We start from the raw sequence: 26,900 nt of genomic DNA, 5'->3' as shown, positions 1-26,900 counted from the left end.
AGAGCCGCATAAGCTGATGCCTCCTCTATAGCGCCAGCTCCAATCACAGGCGAAGTGATACCAAATGCACTCCGCCTGTGAGGAATCAATAGTGAAAGCGCACTTCCCTCATTATGGCCAGCAATTTGGTTAGCAAATTGCTCTTGGAAAGGTACGGCACCCCTGGTTGCCCTGATCACCATATTTTTGTACATGAATACATGTAGACTGTTGTACATGAATAAGTGTGGATTGTTGTACATTAAAAAAAATAAGACCTACCCGAAAATAAGACCTAGTGTGTTTTTTTGAGCCCAAAAAAATATAAGACAGTGTCTTATTTACGGGGAAACACGGTACATCCAAAGTTGGCATCAGATGAGGCAGAAACATCCACCTGGTAGGACTCAGAGAAAGTATAAACAGAAGACAAGGTTGTAGCTTTGTAAATCTGGGAAACAGGAGCCTGATGCTGAAAAGCACAAAAGATGCTTACAACTTTGTTAGGGAGAGCCTAAACAGGAAAGGGGGAACCCGATCCTTGAGACCATAAGTGTGAATGATGATCTGCCTGAGCCACCTAGAGATGGCAGAAAGAGAAGCCGGGCATCCTTCCTGCGACCATCCGGAATGACAAAAAGGGAATCAGTCTTTCTGAAAGAAGTAGTGACTGAGGATAGACTTACACAGACCGAGACAAAGGGACAGGAGAACAATGTTCTAATGGGTTCAAATGGCTGTGTCTGAAGCGTTGGGAGAACCAGATTCAGATCCTATGGAGTCACGGTGATTGGACTGGGGGAACTACATGGGAGCCCCCTTCACAAAGGTCTTAATCTGACAGAGTAAAGGCAATGGTTTCTGAAACAGAATGGAAAGTGGGGAGACTTGACCCTTGATGCTGCTAAAAGCTACATATTGATCAAGACCCAACTGCAGGAAGGAGAGAATCCGTTCCAAGAAGAAGCTACTGGGGTGGAAGTCTCTGGACTCACACCAAGGCTTTCTCGGCTTCTATCCATTGGATGCAGATTTATTTAGCAGTCGTCTGTTCCCACTATGGATAAGGCCGTGTCTCATTTTAACTAGGCGAATATACAATTCTTCTTTTTCTTCCAATCTACAAATTGCCAAGGGAAATGAGATGCTAAAAGCCGAGTTTCACTTGAAAATACTGTCTTAAGCTACTCCTAAAAAAATATTTATGTTATGCAGTTAGTATGAAGAAGTCTCCCAGCTTCCAACACTGCTTTGTCTGTGTTACGGGTAGAGAGAGATCACAACTTGCCCAGTGTTCTCTGGCTCTGAGAAGAACTTTCTCTTACTGGAAGGTTGGCACTGCAGCCTGTTGATGTACTGTGCTTCTGTTTAATACTGTACTTATCAGATACAATTACAGTAAAAAAAAAAGTAACATATTTTATAAAAAATCTTATGTCCTAAAAAAATTATTCAGAAAGGCAAAATAGTCAGACTTATTGCCACGTTACCTGAGACACACAAACACAGCTAAATATCTTTCTGTAGGCGTTTAGGTGGCCTTTTATTGTAGTGATACAAAGACGCTCCATGGTGATAGGGAGAACAGAGAGAATGCATGGACCAGAAGCATTTTGAAAAGCAACTGCAATCTATCCACTGTCACACTCACCTCGTCCCCGAATCAACACCAGGTCGCCAGATTCCTCCAAGAGTGCTGATGCCACAGCCATTCAGTGCACTAACAGTCTTAAAGGGCTAGGTGCACCCCTGTACGACCAGCGTATACATTTGTTCTTGCTTACTCAAGTCTCCTGTTCACTCCTGTAGCCCCGGTGTCTCCAATAACCCCTCCACTCTTTTAACTCTAGAGACTCTGTTACCTCTGTGCACTCCTGTAACCCCTGTGTCTCCAGCAACCCTTGCACTCCGATGCCTCAAGAGACTCTGTTACCCCTATGCACTTCTTTTACCCCAGTGTGTCCACAGGCTCTTATCTCTGTGCACTCCAGTGACCCATGTATTTCTGAGTCTCCAGCGACCAGTGTGTTCCCTGCAACTCCTGTGTCATCCGACGACTCTAGTGGGCACTGTGCCCCGCCACGGGCCCTGTGTTTCCAAACCTCAGGTGCGATACTCTCCATGTGGATACAAACCCCTGTCCATGACAGTCAGCAATATCTTGCTGGATTGGGGACAGGCGAGTACAAGAATAAAAGGTGGGTGGAGGTATACAAGTGCAACTGCATCTTCACTTTAAGATCACACCGGGACCGGCAACAGCACGCCGCCTTCTGGGACGTCCAGTCCTCCCCCAGCCAGGTAAGACATCCCCGGAAAATAAGACCTAGTGTCTTTTTATGTGCAAAAAAGAAAATGAGACAGTGTCTTATTTTCAGGGGAAACACGGTAATATTTGATACAATAACAACAATGTATAACCCAACAGGTTATAATGAAGCGGCTCAAAATGAACCAAAAAGCTCAGCACGGAGCCAGAGCGCAGCAAAGTGGAGCCTTCCTAAAACAGAAGATATCCACAGGTTTCATCACGTATACATTAACAAAACTGCTAAGGGCACGCATTTAGCCCTGATATATTACAGTGCAGCAGTGACTGGATGTAAACAAACGCATGGCTGCAATATCAAGTCTGTTTGCTTTTTTTTTTAATCAGCCAGCTTTGGGCTTTCACATAGAAGTGATTTACAGACACCTCACTTCTTTCAGGCAGAAATGGGGTGCAAATATTGTGCAACATAAAAACTGAATGAACTCATTTCATTAACAAATTTGATAAACAGTTGCAACAGAAATCATTTTAACTACCATCATTTTTTTTTAAAGGCCCTCTGCTTTTAGAAAATACATTTTTAGGGGATTTGAAGTGCATATGAACTGATCTGAAGGATTGAAAAGGTAGAAGCCAGCTCCTCTTTAACTGTGGTAAAAGATTATTACAGGCTGATGAGGACTCCTCCTTAAAGAGGTCGTCAATACAGTTTCCGACATAAGGACCTTGCATAATTAGAACTTAGTTTGCAAGCACAAACCGCACACTTCTTTTTAATTGCAACCTTGGTCTTATCTGAAGTTTTAGCCTGCAATACAATGCAATTACTGCAACACAATAATCAGAAATAGAAGTGCTCCTCAACACCAAAAAGGTGCTGCCCCAAGGAACCCCAGGTGGAGAAAGGAAAATGTCAGAGGAACCAAAGTGAGCAATCAAACCACCAGCGCTTTCTCAGTCACTACTGAGAAGTGAGCTGAATATCACCAGCCAAGGCCCTCCCCTTTCTTCTGCACCGAAAACGAGGCTTGGAATGCAGAAAAGCCTCGGCGCCCGGAAATGACGTCACTCGCGCCGAAAGTGACGTACGCGGCCACCCGGTCCAGCCGTGGAGAACTTCCCGGAGCCGCTGAGACAAGACGAGCCCCTCTGACCGGCGGTCACCCTCTCCCCACAACTCAGCCAAGGAGTGACGCCATCCCGGTCCTGCCCTCGCCGGGCACCGAAGGAGGAAGAAGAACCAGCGTACCCCCCTGTCTTGCTGGAGGGACTAGCTGGAGGCCCTAGGTAAGCTTGTTACCTACATTAAAAAATTTTTGGGAAGAAAACCCCCCTGGCAAACTTGGCATATGGAGGCTCTTCCCCAGCGTTCCTGTGACGCAGATCCTCAGGTTTCCTGAGGAAACACATAGATTGAGGAGCTGGTTAGAAGGCGGGCCTTTTAAAGGCTAGTGGTGACGTGTTTCCTGTGGGCTCGGGAGGAGCCTCCATATCTCAAGATGCTGTCCTGGATGACGTTAGGGGGAAAGATTATGCAATAGCCACATAATAAAAGACTCTAAGCAAAGGTGGGCAAACTCCAGTCCTCCAGCTTTTGTGGAACTACAAATCTCATGAGACAATGCAAAATTCTGACAGCTGCAGGCAAAGTGACTCCAGAGACATGGGGTTTGTAGTTTCACCACAGCTGGAGGGCAGCTCATGCACACGTGTGCCTCGGGCTGTACATTGCCACTTGGGAGCCACAGGTACTGCATACTGCCACCCAGAGATCAATGGCGGGTATTGGCCCGGCACACAAGCACATGCGTAAAGATTTAGGCCCCTGGGTGCAGACTGTCTGCGTCCAGGTTTGTACATTGTCATGCATGAGCTTGTTTACGTACACCAACCTACAGCTAAAGATTTCTGGACAGCAGTACACAGCACCTGTGGATCACGTATAGGAAAATACTAGGCATGCACCAATACCGGTTTTCCGGTATAGAGTACCGATATATTTTTTTCTGTACTCGCCGATACCGAAAGTCCCATTAAGGAAGCCAGGTGGTGTGTAATGACCTGCCACCTGGCTTCCTGATTAGCCGGGCGGCATGCAGATTCGCCACCTGGCTTCCCGAATAGCAGAGAAGCCGTCTCCATGCTTCCTCGTAACCAGGTGACAAGCATGGAGCCGGCTTTTTTGGCCAATCAGGAAGCCGGAGGGTGTGTAAAAACTCGCCATCCACTTTCCTGACCAATTAGGATGCTGGGCAGTGAGTCATTACATGCTGCCTGGCTTCCTGATTGGTGGGGAAGCCGGCTCCATGCTCCCTCGTCACAAGTGACAGGGAGCTGGCTTCCCGCTAACCAGGAAGCCAGGCAGCATGTAATGACTCACAGCTCAATTATCGGGCTAGGCATCAGAGAATTTGGGCGAGTATGAGTACTCGCCCAAACACTCGGCATTGGCACAGATACTTGTATCAGTGCATTCCTAGAAAATACACCTGAATTTTAGTTAGTAGGGCCCCAAGCCTGTGTGCATGAACCGTACAGCACACCCTGTGAGAATAATTCAAAATACATGCTCACTGAAAATATATTATGCCTTTGCTTACAAGCTGTCTGACAGAGTGGCAGACACACAAGTTATTATACGGTCAGGTACTTTAGAAAATGCGGACCTTCTGGACACACTTTTCACTTCAACATGTAATTCCTATTCATTTTTGTTCAGTATGACAATTCCGTTCCACATGCGTGCGCTAACACACAAGCTTTGCTATCAAAATCTCCCGCACACCTAAACATCATGGCAGGAGGCGTGACCAGTACACGCTAACCACCACGCCACGTGATCTCCTGGGTGTACGCGACGCACAGCAAGCCGTGTACATCATGCTCAGAGATAAATACATCGGCGCCTCTGATTGGCCTCACGTAAACATTTTGCGATTCGCTGTCAATAACAAGTACGGCTCAACAGCGACCAATCACACGCCGGCGTCTAGGTTACGTCGAACGCGATGTTGCTTCTGGTCCCGGCTATGTATTAACCCCTATGCTGCCAGTAATGCTGGAAAGCCAGCAGAAACTGGCTAACGCTGTACTGGCTTAGCGCCTGAGCTCGCGGGACTACTAGCAACTGAGCGAAAGGAGATGAACAGTAGACGGGAGCGCATCAGCCCACCTACAGCTCAGTGCTCGTAAAGGGACTACATGTCCCAGCGGTTGTAGTTCCAGCACAGCTCGTAAAACGCGCCATTAACCATTCCCTCCCCTCAGCCACATTGGTGCACGCAAGCCAGGCAGTGTCTGAAAACGTCCTCGTAGAAAGTTACACTGCGGCACCTGTACACCCTGCCATGCACAGCTCTCCCCTATGACCATGAGCGGCACTTGAGCCTTCCCCACCTCCATTCACACACAATACAGCACACAATGTACCAGCAGGGGCAGGCTCTGCCGCCCAACTACATGAATATACCACACAAGAAAGAGGCAATGGCAAAATACCTCCGAACACACGAATACAGGTCCAACTAGTACAAATGAGAGCAGCTTTAGAGGTCCCCCCACCCCAAAAAAGCTGGAATTCACGGCTTCTAGGAAAGGATACGTGAAGGTCAGCGTGTCCCCTTTGTATTCTTGGAGCTGAGTGTGCACAGACGAGTGCACAGCTTGTACACGCCTCTTCTGGCTAAGGAATGGTGATGAGTGAGGAAGGAGGTGGGGGCACACTGCGTGTACAGGGGGCCCTTCAGGGGACATGTTCACACCATCAGGACAACACTGCATACGTACAAATGGTTTACACTATACCATGGACAGAAATACCTCAATAAATGCATCATTAGGGGGGTCTACTAAGACTGGGGCAACCAATCAACTTCTCTCTTTCATTTTCAAACATTTACTGAACAAACAGAAGAGAGAAACGTATTGGTTACTGTGGGCAACAACTCCAGCTTGGATATATTCCTCCTACAGAGGGGAATTTACTAAGACTGGGGCAACTGTGTATGGCAACCAATTAGCTTCTCTCTTTCATTTTTTAGAGCTTACATAAAGAAGCTTAAGAGAGAAGCTGATTGGTTCCTATGCACAGCTGCTCCAGTTTTAGTAAATGTCCCCCATAGTGATGCAATTATATGTTTATAATATTGTAAATGCTACACAAACACTGGATTATTGTATTAAGGTCTGGCAGATTAGAGCAGCGGTTCGCCAACCGGTGGTCCGTGAGAACATTTTGGCGGTCCCTGGGCCCCTCTGATGCCATGCAGGCTGGGCCGTCAATATAGTGGCACGGAGGCTCCTGGGCTGCCTCTCACTGACTCCAGCAGCGGCTGTCTAAAATGAGGAAATAAAGAAAATTATATTAGTGGTCCGCGGGATTTAAAATGATGAATTTAGTGATCCATGAGGTCCGAAAGGTTGGCGATCTCTGGATTAGAGAATAGTGTTACCACATCTGGCTGCCCACAGTTCAAATTGCACTCTCTTCCCACTGAACTGAAATTTGAGCTGTGGGCGGCCCTGTTGGCACCATCCGATTAGATAAAAATCGATTTTCCATTGGACTTTTGCTGAAGGAGCCGGCGGGTAGAAAATGATCATCTGCACAGTGATGGCAGCCACTCAGATGCTGGCACTGTTTTGGTATAGCAATGGTTGCTGAATAGTGATGTGCGGGAACCTGATGCCCACCAAGCCCAATCAATTGCAATCCTTGCCCCTTTGTGACATGTAGCGGTGGGGAATGCCCTGGCCACAACTGATTGATGTCTCGGTCAGTTTTGCACAGGTTTGGGCTAAGGTGGATTCCTCTATCTACACTGTTTATACAGCGGCGCCACTGTGTGAAATTCATTACGTGTGTACCCTACTTAGAATTGCCACCTGTCCAGGATTCACCTGGACAGTCTGGGTTTTGAATGCTGTGTCCGGGTTTCATGGCAGCAGAAACCCGGACACAAGATGTTAGGCAGACAGGGGCAACCAAAATTAAGATAGGGGCTACTGGCTCGAATGTGATTTTACATATGGCGCTATTTACATATAAATATGCCGTGACTCTCCCCCAAAAAATTCTGTGCATTGATAGAGTGTTTGGGTTTCGCTAGAAAAAAAGGTGGCAACCCTAACCCTACTTGAAATGCAGGCAGGGGTTTAAATATAGGTGATGAGGCCCAGGAAAAAATGCACTGCAGGACCCCCCTGGCTCTGCTGCTTGAATGCTATCAAAAGCAAACATACCATTTGAGCATACATGGGAACTTTTTGGGTCTCCTGCCTCCTTCACATAAATTGGGACATTGTTCACTTCCAGGGAAAGTGAGGATCAGGAGGCATTCTTCATAAAGTTGTAACCATTGTCACAGTTTGTAGTATCAGGACCCATTTAGGGCTGCAACCAACTAATCTAATAATAATGAGAATCGCTGTCAACTAATTATTGATTAGTTGGCATGGATCCCCTAGTTCTATCCTCAACGCTGGGAGCCAGTGTTTCATTGGCTCTGTGTCCCCTCTGATCCCCACTGCTCCCAGTGGGGATCAGAGGAGACAAAGACCTGCAGCCGGTGCTCAGAGGTAAGGAGAGCTCCACCAAACCTCCCCCTAACCCCCCATCCCACCAACGCCCCTCTGCAGCTCTCTCCTCCCCACTGGGAGCATGCTGCGGTCTGTGTCCCCTCCAATCCCCGCTCCTCCACTGCCTGTATCAGCAAAGGCAGCAGGGATCAGAGGGGACACAGACCGCTGCAGCCAGGAGAACGGCTGTCAGTCAACGCTGCTGCTCCATGTTCGATTCAACTGCTGGTAGCGGAAAGCCGTCTGCAAGACTTCAAGCCGTCTGCAAGACTTCAAGACTTCAATCCGCAGTGGTCGAGAGCAATAGCCAGCCTGCTATTGGCTATTTCAAACTGCAATAGCAGGCTGGCTATTGTACCTGCCCACTGGCTGCTGTCAATCAGCAGAGGAGCTGACTTGAATGAGGACGCAGGCAGTTTCTGTCACAGTTTCTGTGACAGAAGCTGCAGTAAGTGACTGCTGAGACAGGTGGCGCTGTGATTACAGCGCCACGGTCTCAGTGATCACACAGAGCAGACGAAGAACGGATGTTCTTCGTCTTCTCTAGGGGCTCTATGGTGAGCTGCTATCCCGGGGTTACGGGTCCCCCAGAGGAGCGGGGGACCAGAAAACCGCGGTGGGGGGAGCCGCTGCCGCTCGGTTTTAATACAAGTGATCTGAATAGATCAGTTGTATTAAACGAGCAGCGGCTTTCACTGTTATTTTAAATAAAAGTTTAGTTATTTTATTATATTGGCATGGAGTTTTTCAATTCAGATTATTTTAAATCCATGAAACGAATTAAAATATCTAATTTAATACATACGATTATTTAAAAAAAAGTAATTTTCGGTTTCGGCCTGACAAATTCTGCTGTGGCAGGTGCGTTGCGGTGCCATTAATTTCAATGGCACCCCAAACGTGCCTCCTGTCCTTCTGCTGTGCGTTCCAGTGCGGTGGGATTGCAAAAAATTGTGCATACAGCTTTATTCTGAAGTGAACATTGTTTGTAACACTCTATTTGTGTATTTTATTTTAGATTGAAGGTGGTATTTCATTTGTTTTTTAATCTGACTAATTGAAGAAAAAAAAAATCAGCCAAATAAGTTGATTATCAATAAAATCATTAACTGCAGCCGTAGACCCATTCAAACAAGATGCATTGTGCTGTTCTGGGCAGTCTTGGCCAATGCCTGTGATGTCAGTTATCACCGTATACCACTGTACTGAGGTGGTATACGCTAAAAAGATTTGTGAAAATCCTGGTTCACGGCCAATCAAGAAGCCGGGGGGCAAGTCATTACCCACCCCTGGCTTCCTGATTGGCCGGGAAGCCAGCTCCCTGGTGACGAGGGAGCATGGAGCCGGCTTCCCGGCCAATCATGAAGCCGGGGGGCGATTCATTACCCGCCCCCGGCTTCCTGATTGGCCCGGGAAACCAGCTCCAGGCTCCCTGGTGACAAGGGAGCCTGGAGCCAGCTTCCCGGCCAATCAAGAAGCCAGACAACGTGTAATGACTTGTCACCTGGCTTCCTGATACCGGAAGTTCCAGTATTGGCATAAGTATCAGGAGCATTGGGGCGAGTAAGAGTACTCCCCCAAATATTTGGTATCGGCACCGATACTAGTATCAGTATCGGTGTATCCCTAGTAAAGTCATCTGCTTGTTCAGTGTGTTTAGATAACAGAATGTTGTTCAGAAGAACTCTTCCTTGTTTTATTTCCAACCAATTATGTCTCCTTCCTTGAAAAAAACCCTGGAGGACCAAGGTCAGCAAGCTAGTGCTCTCTACTTATATTAAAAGTTAATTTCCACATTTTTGTGAGCTTATATTTATTAGGTTCAGTTCTGAGAGTTGCCGTTTGTAGTGCTTATTCGACTGGATAATTTATCTTGGCCTGATATTAAATAATGCCTGGGGGCTGAGATTTAAATCACTATGTAAGACTCGTGCTGTTTAATATTATGTTTTTAAGAAAGCAGGCTGCCGTTTTGCAATTCAGCTGCACATTATTTTGTTGTCTCTGAGTCCTGACTCGTTTTTTTACACTAGCTCTCTGTCTGTACCTCTGGATCAAAAGTGCTTGTGACCCACAGGTCTCCCCCCCTACTCCCCAAGATAACACAGCAATGCCTGGTGACATTACCATATTAAGGATCAGTTCTTTAGGAGTGTAGCAACCTGCCTGCAGTATTATGGTCAACCTCTGAATATACACTGCCTGGCCAAATATAGTCACCGCCTGGATTTAGCAAATAGGTCAGAGCCTTCCATTGGATAATTAGACTAGGTTCAGCAACGTTATGTCACCAAACAATGAGGTCAGCCGCCTACCTGAATATACTGAATAACCAGGTTTTTCCATCAATGGATTTTTTCTTCCCTGATGGCTCGAGCATATTCCAAGATGACAATGCCAGTATTCATTGGGCTCAAATTGTGAAAGAATGGTTCAGGGAGCATGAGGCATCATTTTCACACATGGATTGGTCCACCACAGTCCAGACCTTAACCCCATTGAGACCTTACGCTGTAGTCCGACTCTCCCATCATCATTACAAGATCTTGGTAAAAAATGAAGGCAGCTCTGGACAGAAATAAATGTTGTGACATTGCATAAGCTTATCAAAACAACGCCATGCCAAATGTGTGCTATAATAGCTAAAGCTGATCCAACAAAATATTAAAGGAGCTGCAGGTCATTCAAAATTCAGAACAAAAGTGGTCCATGTCCAAGTGATATTCAGTTTTAGCATATATCGTGGTCTTTTGGGTATTGTTACAAAAGTTAAAAGAGCCCCATAACCATAACTGCTAGCAGGCAGTAGATTTATGCAAAAAGTAGAAAAAAAAAACCCGCTTTAACAGCGGTTTATACCTACCCCGTCTTCGCTGCGCGGTCCCGTCCGAGAATCCGAAAACTGTTCGGGCGGCCGCAAAGCATCTTGGGGCAGGCGCATGCGCAGTTCGGATTCTCGGCCAGGAGACGAGCAGAGACACAAGGTAAGTCTATGGACGCGTGCACCCGCATGCAGACACTGCTGGATCGAAAGTGCCTGCAAGGACAGAGGAGTCAGCGCTGGATCGGAGAGCCACCGCACCGCTGGAGGGACAGATGAAAACATCAGGAAAGAAGAAGATCGGATTAGGAAACATCATTTAAGGTAAGTGCTGGCTTTGACATTGGGGGAGGGAAAAATGTTTTTGCCTTTAATGTCACTTTAAGGCAACTCTGTTTTAAAAGATCTAGACAGCAACTCCTTGCAAAGCAAACAAGTGGTCCCCATTCTAGGCGTTTTGTCGCTCAAAGCTAAATGTGTGGAAAACGCTCATGACAAGGAATCCCATTCATTTCTATGGTCCATGTTTACACCTGAGTGTTGCAAGCAGAAAAACGCCTGTCGCTACCTGTTCCTGTGCCCGCACTGCCAAACTCATCTAAAGCTGGCTATACAATAGTAGAATTTCATTTAAAAAAATAGTTTTCGAAAATGTTGTTTGATTTTTTAATAGTTAACCACTTCCTGTACGGAGCAATTTCTTAATTTTTGCACACGTGATAAATGCTGAATTTTTAGCTAGAAAATGAATTTTAGTGCACAGAAACAGAATATAATACCCATTGTTTTGTAAGATATAAAAGATGGGGTCGTGTTGGGTAAATTGACACCAACATGTCAAGCCTTAAAATAGCATGCGTCAATGAAATGGCAAAAAACTACAGTACCCAAAACTGCCTATAGGCGATGCTTTAAAAGCCGTTTCCGCTCATCAATTTAGAGTCAACAGTGAGTGATAATATGTGTGTGGCGCAATTGCAGTTTTCGCACATAGGTGCAACTGACGTGTGTGTGTGTGTGACTTAAAATTGTTTTTTTATTTATTTATGTGACTTCAATTTTTTAAACTTTTTTTTTTTACATTTAACTTAATTGCTATCACATAGGGGCTAACAGACATCTCCAGCTGTAAAAAATGGTACCAAGATCTTGGTATAATTTATATATTGCTGAAAAAATGATCAAATATGAAAATCAAACAAAATTAGAAACCACATTCGTCAGGTCTCTGATGGCATTATTGAATGTTCCGACAAGATTTTTTTTGTATGAACTTGCGTCGTTTTGTTTCAAACCAGCCAGCTAACATTTTTGAAGGAGTGAAAAGCACAAAAAGTAAGAGAAGATAGCTAATTAAATATAACAGTGAATAAAATGCAGAAAAAAGGGAGTTATTGCCAGTATCAAACCAAAAAAAATAATTTGGTATAATACATGCAATAAATCCTTAAAACAAAGTTATAATTGGGCTTTGAAGGCTTTTCCTACAGTTAGTGGTCCATCTCAGCTCCTCTGTATTCAATGTTACCAGGCATGTTGTGGTAAAGTTTTTCATGTTATAGGGCAATCAGATTTATAGGAATGAATAATGATGGAGGCAATGATCATCTTGTAAATGCAAAAAGCTTTCATCATATATTATTTTTAATAATATCAATTTATAGAGCATGGAGATTTTTGTATTTTCTTAAAGTGATTGGTAAAATTTAATTTTATATTACTTTTTTTTGCATGCAAAAAAATGCCATCTCTCCTGAACATGTGAAGCATGGATGCTTCTGTTACGATAGCGAGATCTGATGACCCCCAAACTGTGTGGGGAAGGGAGGCTAAACACAATGTTACCCTCATATGCCCGAAAATTCTAAAGTCGGAAACAAGTCAGAAAAAAATCTCCTGGACAAAAAATAGTCCAGTTACAAGGAATGCAGAGGTATCATTAATCTCAAGTAGTGAAGGTCTTCAAGGGACTTCTGGCATAAATGGTCGATTAAAAATGGCCTGGAGTGCAGTTTAAAGAATACACACCTGTAAGGCTTGAGTAGTGACCTATACTGACCCACATTTGAACCACACAGAGTTAAGTTTTATGCATTTCCCAAAAGTCTCACTGTAATGAAGTTACCTAAAAAGTGAGTGTGTTAATGCAGAAGGACATACCGCTCAGCCAGACACTAAACACATCCATATTACAGGTCCAGAAGGCTAATAAGACACATTAGACCTCCCTGAAGAAAGACACACAATAGACCTGTCATTTTTGGTATCTAACAAATCATCATTTAATTCTGCTAAATAATTTGCCGGTTTTGGAGGGTGAAACCATGTTATATGTAAATATAGATGTACCCAGGGTGATTGGCATTAAGGTTGTGTCCTCCGAGCATTATAAACCACTCCAGCACACCTACAACACACCCCTCAGGCCTAATAATTGGATGATGCAGCTCTGCACCACCCTGTCTGGGGAACAAGAAAAGCTGCACTAGAAAAGAAGGAAGTAAGAAAAGACTTTCAATTGTTTACTGCTAGAATGTAAAAACACATTATTTATTTTTAAACTGCTGGTGAAAACTAGAATTGTAGCTTATCCATACAAATATAACAGCATTCTATATATTTGGATCCTAGTGGTTGGAGTGCATGCATATGCAGGCTGAAACAACTGACTCAACTTGGACGATATGACAATATGATGATTTTCAGGGGATTTGGCTATTCATGGGTCAAAGTACTTGATCATTTTGTGAATGATATCATTGGGATATCCAGACTCTAAATAGAATCTGTTATAGCCTGTAGCCCTAAACACATCCCATTTAATGTTTATTAGTTGTTGTCTACTAAAGACCATAGGCCACAAAGCTATAATACCTCATGGATTTTAAAGAGATTCAGTCATCTGATGAGGATTAATTCCAATGCTCTTTGGACTGCTGGCTTATCTGCACCTCATTTCTGACTTGTGAGAATTCTCAAAGCTAGGCTGAGAGCACTTTGCATGTGGACACAAAGAACAGAAAGAAGAGAAAAAGATAGACATGAAAGATGCTAAAGCTTACTGATGAAGCCTCCAATCTTCTTTCTGATGCCACAGTTGACAGTTGCCACAGATAGGCATAAAAATCTTGACAACCTCAAGGTTTGCACTGCTGCGGCAGTACAGGAAATTCGGTTTGCTTGTGCCGGCTGCTGTTGCAGATTCAACACCTTATCTCTTCTAAAGCACATCCAAAACATATGTGCTGGCGGCTTTAGCTGCCTAGTATCAGATGCTTTTGGCCTACTAAAAGAGTAAGATCAAAGTCTATGAGTCACCTCCAGGCAAACAGAGATGGGATGAAAGCCAATACAATGATGAGGAAAAATGGGATGGCAGCACTGATATACTGTATCAAATATGCTATTAAACTGTACATATAAACATTTAATCTTTTGTGGATGCAGAAATATGGATCCGTACATGGCAGCCTCTACAACAGGCACTGAAGGGGGTTATACAATTCTACAGATGGAAGTCATGAAACCATTTCCTTAAAGGACATGTTTGCCATTGTGTGCACTCTTTTTTAAATATGGTGCCTATTAAATGGTAAATGTAGTACATTTTCACAAACCCCAAATTCCAGCAATGCTCGCTCTTTTAGGCCAATTTTTACAGGGGATTGCTGAAAAAAGTCTGCTACATCATTCTGCACACAAAGGGCAGTATGTTTTTGAAGATAAGGCTGTCTACGTGGGAATTATAGAGCATGTTAGCTTGCAATCTGTCCTAATTTAAAAGTGCTGCAAGAGCACACAAGCACACACACCAATGTTTGTGTGCTTATACACCTAAATCTCAATGTATATACTAGTAGACACGGAAATACACATAGAAGTAAATTCACTGTTGGTCAAGAGATGCTGATCACGTTGCCACTTAGTTATTTCCAAGATCTCTTGAAAATTATAGTAAATCAGACACTTACTTTCTCAAAGAGGCTGTCAAGTAAAATAGAATAAATATGTGCAGTGTGAGTTGTGGAGAGCAGCTACAGTAAACACGAAGAAATAAGCAGGAACTGCTGCACTTTCTGACCATGCTGCAACATGTAGAAGAAGGTTGATCCATACTAGCCAACTGGGTAACAGTGTCAACTGGAAGAGTATTTGTTATAGTCACTTTGCCTACAGGTTGCTGAATATGACACTGCTATTTTGAGCAATGCACCATAATTACTAAGTATTCTTAGTAACATCCATTAGTTCATTCCCTACTAGTCTCTAGCTGCACTTGCTCTAAGCAAGTTTTAGTTCAGGAAAAAGAGGTATAAAAAAACTTATAGGTATAAAAAAAACTTACTTACAGATCCCTTTCTAAGAACATTCTCACTCAATTTGAACGTATTTGCTTGGACCACCTATGCACACAAAGGTTGATTTCATACTTATATGCCCATCTTAATGCCTTTTCCCTTCCCACAGTCCACTACTACCACATATGTTAATAAGTGTATACTGGACTTTCCAGCCACTAAAACTGATGAAGACTGGTCTATAGTATGACAACGTATCTAAAGGTTCTTTTATTATCATTTCTCAGGAAACAGCTTCTTACCCACTGGTTTCTGGTCCCATCCAGGGTGGCTCACCTACATCCTTAAACATCTAACAAGTGCTTAGGGGGATGCAATAAGGTTGGTGATATTAAACACATCTGGTGGACCCTTTGTTACTACCTTCTGGTTCAAGGTGTTTTGGCTTTTGCATACCTTACTTAATATATGGATACAGCACAGCCCATGGATTGCCCTTTTACCTGACCAAATCAAGTGTCTACATAAACACCAATGGAAACTGATAACTTTCACCCTGGTTGCAGCAAAACAAACTATAGCTTTGGCCTGGACAGCATGTCACACTTTATGATAAATAAAAAGCTTTCTAGCATTCTAAATAATACTCCTTAAGGTTTGGTCCTCTATCAAGCTACTTCTATGGACCCCATTTTACTCACAGAAATGTGGTCAATAACCATGGTAGTAAGGCTCTTGACCTATGACATGGACTACACCTGAGGTAAGTGCCACTCTTTCACACCTTCAAACGTATTTGCAGCTCTCAGCTGTTGCGGCATCCTATCTGCACTGTAATCCTTAATTGTTAATGGTGCTTTGTGCCTATCTTGTTTATTCTTGTGTTTATACCTTTGGGCTGTGCCATGCTACCCTTTTATATTTACCTAGGAATAAATAACAGTCCACTAAATGGAAATATGGCAGCTGTCACTGTTAACGTGTCAACTGTTAAGGGTGCAAACTTTGGAGCTGCCATCTTGATCCTGTCTTTACATATTTGCTTCACTAGTTTATAAAGCCAGAATTGTAATGACAGGCCTGGATCTTGCCAACGATGGAAGCTTCTATATTTCTATCACCACTTCTGAGTAGCCATGGTTTTAGATCTTTTCTGTTAAATACTCTGTAATTCAGCTATTGAAAGCTTTTGCTAAATAGGCAGCTAACAGATCCATACCTGATGATGAGGCCCCACTGCAATGCCACTGCACTGTCTGTGTTGCTTCTGCATGCCACTACAGCTTATCTTACATTATGAACAAGGCAACATAGCCAATCAGCAAGTCTATAAAAAAATACTACACATTATAGATTGCTCCTGGTCAAAAAGCAAGAGAATTCTTGGTTTGTAAACTAGACCAAGCTTTCCAATCTATCTTTATATTTTTCTGCTTATGTCAGCCTCCCCTCCCCCCCACCTGTTACAATTGCTGTTTGTGTGGCTTCAGAAATGTAAATAATCTAAAACAAATGCATTTCTTTTGATGCTCAGGCTAGGGGCACCATCCCTATGTGGCACATAGCCAAAATCTTTTTTTCTTCTTAATCCTTGGCTGCCCTGCTGGAGCTACCCATTGGTATTGCTGCAAAGGAATTTTCATATCTAGCATCAGCTGCTTGCAAGCCATTGTACACAAAACAAATTGCCAAAATTTACCCCAAGAGGGCTTAGGGAAAAAAAACAACCCAGTTTTCTCCATAACATTTTATTCAGATTTGATGCGTGTCAAAATCTAAAGGGAGCATTTTTCTCTAATTTTCTATGGGAAAAAAAAATCACAGCATAAAAGCTTGTAGAGGAATTTGTATTTTGTTTAGCTCTAGCGGGTGCAGTAGGCAAATTGTCAGCAAATCAATATTTAAGATGTTTTACTTATCTTTTTTTATAAATGTTTGGAATGAGGGGATGTAACTATTAGCTTCATATATCCCCTGATCTTGCATGAGTCAATTCTAAAATACCTGCACAAACGCTTCCTCCTCCAGTTATCCTGTGACTAGCAGCCTGCACTGTAATTGTTTTTCCGAAGACTCCCCATAGACTTCTGTATAACACAGCATAATAAGATCGACTACAGTAAAACAGAACTCAGAAGTCCTCTGGAGAAGCAAACTTAGAATTTCATACCATAGAAGTGTCAGACTTATACTTCTGCCTAACTTCACCCCTATCTCTTAGAATTAATTCATTTTATATTTGATGCTTGCATTATGATATATGATCATAAATGGAGTACACCTAAGCACAGACAGACCCGTTGGAATACAGATGTCTGTTTGCTGGGGCTTCTGGTTCATCCATGCTATTTCTATTAATATCTGATTTGACAGTTTAGGCTGACAAAGGTAGTCATGCTCCTTCTATTGTGTTTTCCATAGCTTGACTACTTTTTTTTGTATAGTAGTACAATGTAATTCTGGACTGTTCAATAATCCTAGCAGGAGAGCTATGGGCTTGCAGAGCACATTACAATAGCTCTGCTCCCCATAACTGTCTACCGCGCTCTGCAGGACGCAGGCGGCGTGTAAAATGATGACAGATGATTTCGGTGATGGGGAAATAATTCTTAATTTTTCCTCCTCACAGGTTTGAGAGCATCAGAGCGTGTTCTGAAAGCAAGTCCCACCCTTTCGCTGCTTCGCTAACAGTCCTTTCTCTTACTCACACTCTTAAAACGTGCCTAGCACACAAACACAGCCATACACACAGATCTGCAATGCAGACTCTTAACCCCTTCACTGCATGTAACCTTGTGCTCCTCCCGTATCAAACACCATAGACAGACTTCCAGGATGTGAAGCAAACAATAGCCTTTCAAACTAGCTAAAAGTAGCAGAATGTTAAAGTTTAAACATCAATATATAGTTCAAACACAAAAGGACATTCCAAGGAAGGTAAGTTTCTCTACCTTTTTGAGCAGGAAAAAAATGTGTTTCTTCATGCACGTGTTTTTCTGTAAAAAGCTCCCTTGTGCAGATATCCAAAAGCCCTGAGACTTCTGCTGGACATTGCCATCTTGGAGGTGATGTCAACAGACCCTCAAGTGGTACGCTATAGTATTCCCCTTTGTAGGAGTGTCCCTGCACATTTCAGCACCTGTGGCTGGGGTGGGGGTTTCTGTCGGTGCAAGTTACAGGGGGGATTGTGGTACCTCTGGCTCCTAGAGAATTGACTCTTCGTGGAGTAGTCACGTTTTCTAGCAGGTTCAAAGGCACATTGCAGATAAATAAAACAAATAATTATGGGCTGGTTCACACCAGCTCCATTGCATTAATTTACTAAAGGCAAATAGGTTGTTAAATTTGCAAGGAAATTTGTCCTTAGTTTAGTGAATGAGGTGAAGCTCTGTTAACTTCCATCATCCAATCAAGTGCACATAAATTACAGTTTTTTTCATGTCCATGACTGGGTGTTTTTTTCAAAGTGAATTTTCGCCACATTCACAAAGCTAAGGGAAAATCCCAGTGCAAAGTGAAAAGCCTATTTGCCTTTAATAAATCAATGCTGTTGTCTGAATTGCTGAACGCTTTTGTTCAATGCATGCTCCTACTAACACTCCTGCTGCTTCTCATGCATCTGATAACCAAAGTAACATTTCAGTTGCTACACCTAATCCTTGACCAGTTAATGTTACCAGTCCTATTACTTCTTCTAACTGAATCTGATAATCTCTGTGTGAAAAAATCTGTTGATATTATTGAGTAACATAGTATTTCTGAGACCTGTTTAGGTTATGAATCTTTCAGACACAAGTTGTCAGTCTGCCCAAATCTTAGGCCTAATTCACACAGCGTAAAGCGGGGCCGTAAAGATCCGTGCGGCGTGCACAGCCGGATCAGGCAGTTTCCGGGAAGGACAGGTGCTACATCTGATTGTACGCTGCAACCTGTTCTTCCCTATGGGAGGACGCGGCCGTACGCTCACCCGAGCTGCACATCCGTGCAGGTACGAGTGTCCGTGCTCGGACGCGCACAGGATCCATCCTGAGTACAGACACCTGCACCCATACGGATGTGCAGCTCGGGTGAACATACAGCCGCATCCTCCCATAGGGAAGAACAGGCTGCTGCGTACAATCACACGCAGCACCTGTCCTTCCCGGGAGTGGCTCGATACAGCCTTGCACGCCACACGGATCTGTACGGCCCACTCTACGCTGTGTGTAGTATTTGGTGCTGGTGGGCTGTATGATCTATCTGTGTCAGGGTTTCTTACCCTTCCTCCTCCAGTTGGCTGCAGCATGCCTTGTTTGCTGTGTGTCTGACCCTGTTTATTACTCTTTGGCTCCCTCTTATGACCAAACCCGTGCACATCATCATTCTGCAACTATTAACAAACTCCTGTCAAATTCCTGTCTCAGAGTTATGATGCAACACTAGTTTACTATTTAACCATCAGCTGGTCCATTTAGACTCTGCCCTTGCGTGTGTTAAGATCTACCAAGTGCTCTGCTGTTGTTCCCGTTCTCTGTGTATGACCCATGGTCTGGCTTACTTATCTCCCAGTTCCTGACTCTGGCTTTTGTTTCTGTTCATCCTGCCCTCAGTGTTCCCTGACCTGGTTTGACTGACTACTCACTTTGGCATCTGACCTCTGGCTTGGCATCGACAACGTCCTGGACTTCTTCCATTGTTTTATTGCCATTTATGTTTATTGTTATTGTTTATTGTTATTTTCAATAAACTCCTAATCTGTACTTTAGTATCTGTCTGGTTTCTTGGTTCCCTAACAATCTGCCAATACTAGCAGCCGACAGATAAATCACACAACCCGGAGGGCAGGGAATGATCTTTTACTATTGTGACTAAACAGTCAGTGCTATTGGGTCTGCGTGATCTATCTGAGAGACCACTCACCCCTGACAGACTGGCTGTTTATTCCCAATAGTAAAAGATTATTAAGCAATGTAGTGATGTATGATCTATCTGCCGGGGCTGTGTATGTTTACTAGCAGCTGCAGATAGATCACACATCCCCAACAGAACTGACTGTTAGATCACAATAGTAAAAGCACTGTATGGCTGTGTGATCAATCTGCCAGCTTCTTGTGAACATACACAGCACCAGCAGATATATCATACAGCCCCGCAAGGGCTAGATGATATTTTACTAGTGCTTGTGTTGTTAATGGAGTTGTGCTGAATGATGCCTCTCATCTCCAGCATGCACCTGCTACTAGACAAAAGCACTGTTTTTTGTCTTGTGAGCAGCATGTTCAGACAGTGGTGAGGGGGCATGTTGTCGACTACACTCGCTCAAGAACAACTGCACTGATAATAATAGGACTGAATGCACCATGCACTTGGTCACCTGGGGGATTTCATAAATACATTTAGTATGCAGAGATACATTTTCTTTACAGACGGTACAGTACTTCACATTAGAATCTGCAGGACCTCTGGAGTATATGGAATATGGTGAAGTGGCATGGGAATTGTGGTTTAACTACTCTTCAGAAAACCTTACACAGGAATAGATTTAACATGCACAAAAAGGGAACACTGTAGCAACACAGCAACAGAGCATGTAACCTATTGTTCACTGCTATTTAAAGTAGCAGCACAACAGAACCCATCTGTTTGGCCGTTTATAAGATAACCTTATGAATTATAGAGATTACAGCAGAATTCATAATGTCTGTATAACTACCAGATTTTTCAGTCGCAGCCACATGTGTGCTGACTGCGAAGCACAGAACATGACTCTATGCTGCTTGAAGCCACTTAGGCAGCGGACCTCATTCTGTCACTTAGTTATGTTCAATTTGTTGCTATATAGGCTGGTCAACATGCCAACTAAGATTAATAGAGCTCACTAGCCTTTCCACTCATGGAGCTCTGATAAAAACAATCCTGACATATAATTTGCTTCTTCCATTTCTATTTGCTGAGAGAAAACAATATGGAAATCTACATTGCTAAGCAGAGCCTTTTACAGCAACACACTTAAAAAAAAAAAAACATCTATCCGGAGAATGAAGATTTAATCCTCTCTAGAAATTGTGGGATGGAACATGCATATTAATCCTCTGCTGCACTTGTAGACAGCTATGCATATGGAGTCGCTGTTCTAATAGCATCAAAATTTACAGCTATTAATCCAGCTCATGTACATCTACTTTGACAATATCAGATCTCATAACTAAAAGCTGTGTGCAACTGGCTTGTGAGAGGTAGATTTACGGGGTGTTCGATTACAGCACCTAATGCATTTTAGCAGTTTCAGAGGTTGAAATTGTCATGCTTTTAAAGGGTATGCCCCTCCCGAAGCTCCAGTTCTCGATGCTGCTCTTGATTGCACTGGGTGGGGAATTGCTCTCTTTGCTGGGAGCTTTTCACCGAAAATTACAAGCACCCAGCTGCTAAGATATTAGGCTAAATTTAGGAAGATAATGCACCACGATAAGCATTCTTATTTTGAAAAAAAAAAAAATCGTTATTTTCCGTAGAGCCCAATGAGATTTTAAAATTACATTCATGTGGCTAAATATAAAGATCCTTATCCTGTATCAAAACTTTTTGAATCAAGCCTAATGTATTAAACCCTTCCTATTAGCTCCTCTTCTCCACCCAATTATTGGATGGTTACTCCACGTGTTGAAATAATGCAACTCTACCTACCACTCATGTAATATGTTATTTGTTCGTGACCATAACATACTACAGAACAAAACTATTTAGCCTCTTACTTTAACACCTTATCGTGTCAATTAAAGTTGACCAAGTCATTTTTTACTCATCCAGGAAAACCTAGGGGGTTATTTACTAAGCAGCCGAGTGAATAACCGAGCCGAATAGAAGTGAGCTGGAATGTTGTTGGGCTATTCACTTCAGCCCTGTACGGCTGATTTCAGCCATACAACGGCTACAATCAGCCATACATTGGCTGCCTTCGGCCAGCCGAAACGTGCTCTGCATGTTCGGCTGAGGCAAAGTGCAGAAGGAGTACGACTCAGCTAATCCAACATCTGGCCGGCAAAACTTGACATGACTTGGCCAGCAAAATAAAAACAATTGGGCGGCGCTAGCGGTGACATCACCGCTAGCTCCGCCCAACTGTTTCCTATTGGCTGGCCAACCGTTTCCTATAAGTCTTCTAGCAGGTCCCGGCCAATAAATAACAACTGGGCGGAGCCGGCCATGACATCACAGCTTGCTCCGCCCAGTTGTTATTGTTTAATGACAAATCAGCGTCCCCAGGTCATTTAGGGATGCTAATCTGTCATTACAACTGGGCGTAGCCAGCCGTGATCTCACGGCTGCCTCCACCCAGCTGTCATTTGCGTGGAGAAAGGTAAAAGCACAGGGAAGACCTCATCATTGGGGTTCATTCAGTCCCAGGTCAATGTGCAGGCTGAAGGTAGGAACATAACACAGGAAGATACGGAGCTGTAAGCCCTATATGGCTGGTTAGCTGTAAACGTGTTGACAGGTTCTCATCATAGGGGTTACTTGATCTGAAGGTGTTTCTGTTATTTTCCTTGATCTTAAGTAATCTGTTCCAAATGATAACTGGTCTGGAAGCCACCTAAAGGGTGAAATCTGGCATGTGAGTTGGTGTGGGAGTTTTGGGAGTAGAGGAGCTCCTGGAAAACAATACAAGGTGGTCATTTTCATTGTTGGGTGTACTGGCTTCATGGTGAAAAGGAATCAGCTTCTATATATAGGCTGTGAAGTGAAAACACCATTCACCCAAAGGTGGTTGTGTTGGCCCTCATAAAAAAAAAAGGTTCTGTGTATGTTTAGCTGCCTGCCAGGAGTCCAGATTTAAAAAAAAAAAAAATACACTGATGAATGAAACATCAAGAGATTGAGTGCCCTAAAAGATGAAGTTGGGTGACCTTTAGTGAGGCAAGAGGCGTGTTCTGAGATTTCCTTGAGGTTGGCTGGCATGAGCATTCTTGAGATTGAGTGGGGATTGGGGAACACATTGCCCACAGCACAAAAACAAGACTAGTGTGCAGTTATAAATTGTGCTAAACCATCAGCAGCATTGGCTGAACAATTACAGGAAAGGTAGACACTCTGTTAATTCTTTTCATGTGTTTGCTAGAGAGTTGTACTCTTTTCCTACTAGGGAGTATACTATTCTGCCATTGTGCAGTTTCTCAGTTGAGCTGGATTTACCAATGCCTTGTGTAGAACCGAGATGTCAAGAGTAATGTTAATAATTCCCTATTGCCACCTGTTTAGAAATGTTCTGTATTGCACAAGCTCAATGTCATTGCATTTATATCTTGTGTCTTGCCTGTGTGTCCAGGGGCAACTGGTATACCAAATGCAGTTCCATCAGTATTCATTTGGCAGGGGTGTATCAATCACAAGAGTGGAAGGTAAATTGTGTATTCAGTTGGGCTGAAGTTCCCCTAAACAGTTTTGAAAATTTAAAAAAAACAATTAACCAGGACTTTATTGATTACAGGTGCTTATAATTTATGCATTAACATCAGTCTCTGCACTTAAAGAGCTAACAATCTAAGCTCCATATCACACATACATGCAGGGACGAGTTAGGTAGAAATTATTTAACCTTCCAGCATGTCTTTGGAGTGTGGGAGGAAACCCACACAAGCACAGGAGGGAATATGCCAACTCCTTGCAGATAGTGTCCTAAATGGGATTTGAACTGGAGACCCCCAGTCCGGCAAGGCAGAAGGGCTAACCAATAAGCCACTGTGCTGCCTTTTTTTACTTCAATTATATTAATAGCTCCAAAATATATTTAAAACAGACTCTTAAAAGTTATACATAGATGTTTTTTGACCTGTATATTTTGAACTGGAAAGGTAGCTATAACTTAATAAAGAGCTGGTACCTTGGGAAGTACTCTAATCCTTATGTCAGAAATTGAATACAATTCTGTATGATTACTCCAAGTGTAATGCTGGTAATGGTTTTCACCAGCCAGATTCAAATTTATCATACCTTAAATTAATTTGCCTTTTGAAAGAGGAGCAGGCTGTCTTTCAACAGTTATCACAATGGTGGACTGATTCAGGCTGCTCTCTTTTTGTGATCAGCTCTCCAAATTGCCTGTCCATTATTGAAGAAAACTCAAAATGATAAAACAGACAAATCTCACAACCTCCTTTGGAAGACATTGCTATGATGCTAAGGGTAGGCAGCACCTAGATAGCAGCTATATTGCTCTGCAGTTATAACTAAGATCAGCAGGCTACTTCTGGCTGCATCTTATTCTAATATCCCCCTTCTCATCTTCTTCCTGAATCCATAATCTTTAATAAAAACTACTTTGCAATGAAAATGATCTCGGCTGAGGATAAAATGTTTACTCATTAACGAGGAGGGCACTTAATAAAATATTTCAGCTTAGAGTTGCTTTAAGTAACTCCAAAGCTACTAAGTAGCCAGATTTCTTATTACTCTTCTGTTTTTGTTCCTGTTTTCTATTTTCAAATAATAGTAGTTCCAAAACCCCTCTCAGTTCTTTATTGCTGCATTCTGTGAAAAGAATAAAAGATGTTTTTTTGAATGGTTTTGGAGGAGGAGAGCGAGCGACCCCCTATCAGAGCTGTATTACAGCCGGAGAGGTAAGTCTCAGCAATGGGTGTTTGGTGCTTACAGGAATGTACAGGCTCTTTAAAAGTAATAGTATTCTCCAACACACAACAACGATCATACATGGGACAAGCATCGATAGAGGTAGCTTATATTTACATGTCAAAAAAAACGTTTTTTCCAGGATTTAAGCTTTTTTAAAAAATCAAAAATCCTTTAGACAACCACAGGTGCTCAAAAAACCCCACTTAAAGTAGAACTGAAGCCAAAACTTTTTTATTTTTGGAATGTGTAAGCAAGAGTTATAATCCATCAGCTTTTTTGCCATCTTTGTCCCATTGGGGAGATTTCCTTTCACTTCCTGTCTAATAGCTAAGAGGAAGTGAGAAGAAATCCCTCTAAAGAGAGAAAAATCCACCTCGTGGTCAGCAGGATCACCAGAACTAGTGTCTGCTGACATCTATTTCTGTTCCGATGATAATCCAAAATTTAGTTTTTTCTTTTACTTTCAGTGATAACAGTCACCAGGATAGAGAGCATGAATCTCCCCCTAACAGGGACACAGACAGCAATAAAATCCTGGCAGTGTTCTAATTCCTCCCCACTCCATCCAAAACAAAAAATAAAGTTTTAGGCTTCAGCCGCACTTTAACTCATTTAATGTTATGTGCCCAAAAAATGAGGTCACCTACCTACTTGAATATACTGAATGATCAGGTTTTCTATCAATGGATTTTTTTCTTCCCTGATGGCACAGGCATATTCCAAGATGACAATGTCAGGATTCATTGGGCTCAAATTGTGAAAGAGTGTTTCAGTTGCTCAGGGATTTTCACACATGGATTGGCCACCACAGAGTCCAGACCTTAACCCCATTTAGAATCTTTGTGATGTGCTGGAGAAGACTTTATGGAGTGGTCTAACTCTCCCATCATCACTACAAGATCTTGGTGAAAAATGAATACAACTCTGGATGGAAATAAATGTTGCGACATTGCATAAGCTTATCAAAATGAGGCCACAGTGAATGTGCGCTGTAATCAAAGCTAAAGGCGGTCCAACAGAATATTAGCGACTTTTTATTTTGGACAGGCAGTGTATATTAACATTGTGCTAACACACCCAAGGAACAAATTACACACACCTTTAACCCATCTCTAAGAAACTGTATGGCCCCAACTCTGGATAAATCGGCCTGCACGTACAGCTCCGTGCGGGGCCGTACCAAGTAGCTGCCGGGAAGGACAGGTGCTGCGTGTGATTAGTACGCAGCCCCCGTCCTTCTCTATGGGGCTACGCGGCCGTACGCCCCCCTACGCTCACCTCAATTGCAGGTCCGTAGGGGTGCGGGTGATCGTATTCATACGCTGCCGGAATGGATCCTGTATGCGTCCCGGCCAGAAAACCAACACCCCTACGGACCTGCAATTGAGGTGAGCGTAGGGGGGCGTACGGCCGCGTAGCCCCATAGAGAAGGACGGGGGCTGCGTACTAATCACACGCAGCCCGTCCTTCCCGGCAGCTACATGGTACGGCCCCGCACGGAGCTGTACGTGCAGGCCAATGTGTGTAAATGGGGCCTAAGGGTAAACTGTAGATCATAAATTAATCCCAAAAAATCAGACTATGGGTATGAATAAAACAACAAAAAGCCACAATACCTTCTTTTTCAGTACTGCAAGAATGGAATGGTTTCCAATCCAACTCACCAAGTTAAATACAGTATATAGCATTGCATGACTTACAGGGTGAATGTTTAGTAGATTCCAACTATAATCTCTGCGCCTAGAGGGGTTGTTAATAAGCAGGCAAAAGGAGAATACATGTGAAAGTGTTGGAAAGCCCAATCTAATGTTTTAGTAGAATAGAGGCATTCCTCAAAATCAAAAAAGGCTGTAAACTGCCTATTTTTGGTCACTACTAGAGGGTACAGTTTAGAGACAGGAGGTCTGCTCTGCATTAGTCTATAGCTCGGGTCTGGACTTTGTGACAGGTTCCTTAAAGGGACATTAAAGTCACAAATGTTTTCAACACCCCCCATGCTGCTTTAAGGACTTACCTTAAGGGCATGTTCACACCATTTTCCGGACCAGATCTGGAAAGCAGTGCATTGCGTTTTGTAATTTGTTTGTTTTTTAGCTTAAGATACACCAAGCCATCAATAGTGTCACAATATTTAAGGATCTTGAGGTGCACTGCAGACAATCTGATAGGAGGTTCAGGCACCAGAAGGTGCCTTCATTACATAGTATGAGGCAGTTTTTTTTTCCTATTAAGGTAAAATATGAGGGTTGTAACTACTGACCTTATCAAAATACTGTTTGTCTTTCTATGACCTGACAGAAGTATGGAGGAAATAAGACTAGAACTCCTGATAAGCACCACAATAGTA

General features: G+C 43.1%; 1 protein-coding gene across 2 annotated transcripts in view; it reads right to left on the bottom strand.

Annotated features, from left to right (window-relative positions):
• Nucleotides 1–5,916, bottom strand: part of CUNH14orf93 (chromosome unknown C14orf93 homolog) — a 33,793-nt gene extending 27,877 nt beyond the window's left edge. Inside the window, exon 1 of one of the 2 annotated variants that reach the window (XM_018556112.1) lies at nucleotides 5,853–5,916. The gene's annotated coding sequence lies outside the window, so the exon portion shown is untranslated. Of the gene's footprint in view, nucleotides 1–5,749; nucleotides 5,803–5,852 lie in introns of those variants that run through there. The other variant, XM_018556113.1, reaches the window with a different exon arrangement.
• Nucleotides 5,917–26,900: the final 20,984 nt, after the last annotated feature.

The sequence above is a fragment of the Nanorana parkeri genome, unplaced genomic scaffold (assembly GCF_000935625.1).
Source record: "Nanorana parkeri isolate BGI_ZX_2015 unplaced genomic scaffold, ASM93562v1 scaffold225, whole genome shotgun sequence".
In the NCBI taxonomy this organism is placed as follows: domain Eukaryota; kingdom Metazoa; phylum Chordata; class Amphibia; order Anura; family Dicroglossidae; genus Nanorana; species Nanorana parkeri.
The sequence above is the reverse complement of the archived record's forward strand: the minus strand, read 5'-3'. Positions and strand labels throughout refer to the sequence as shown.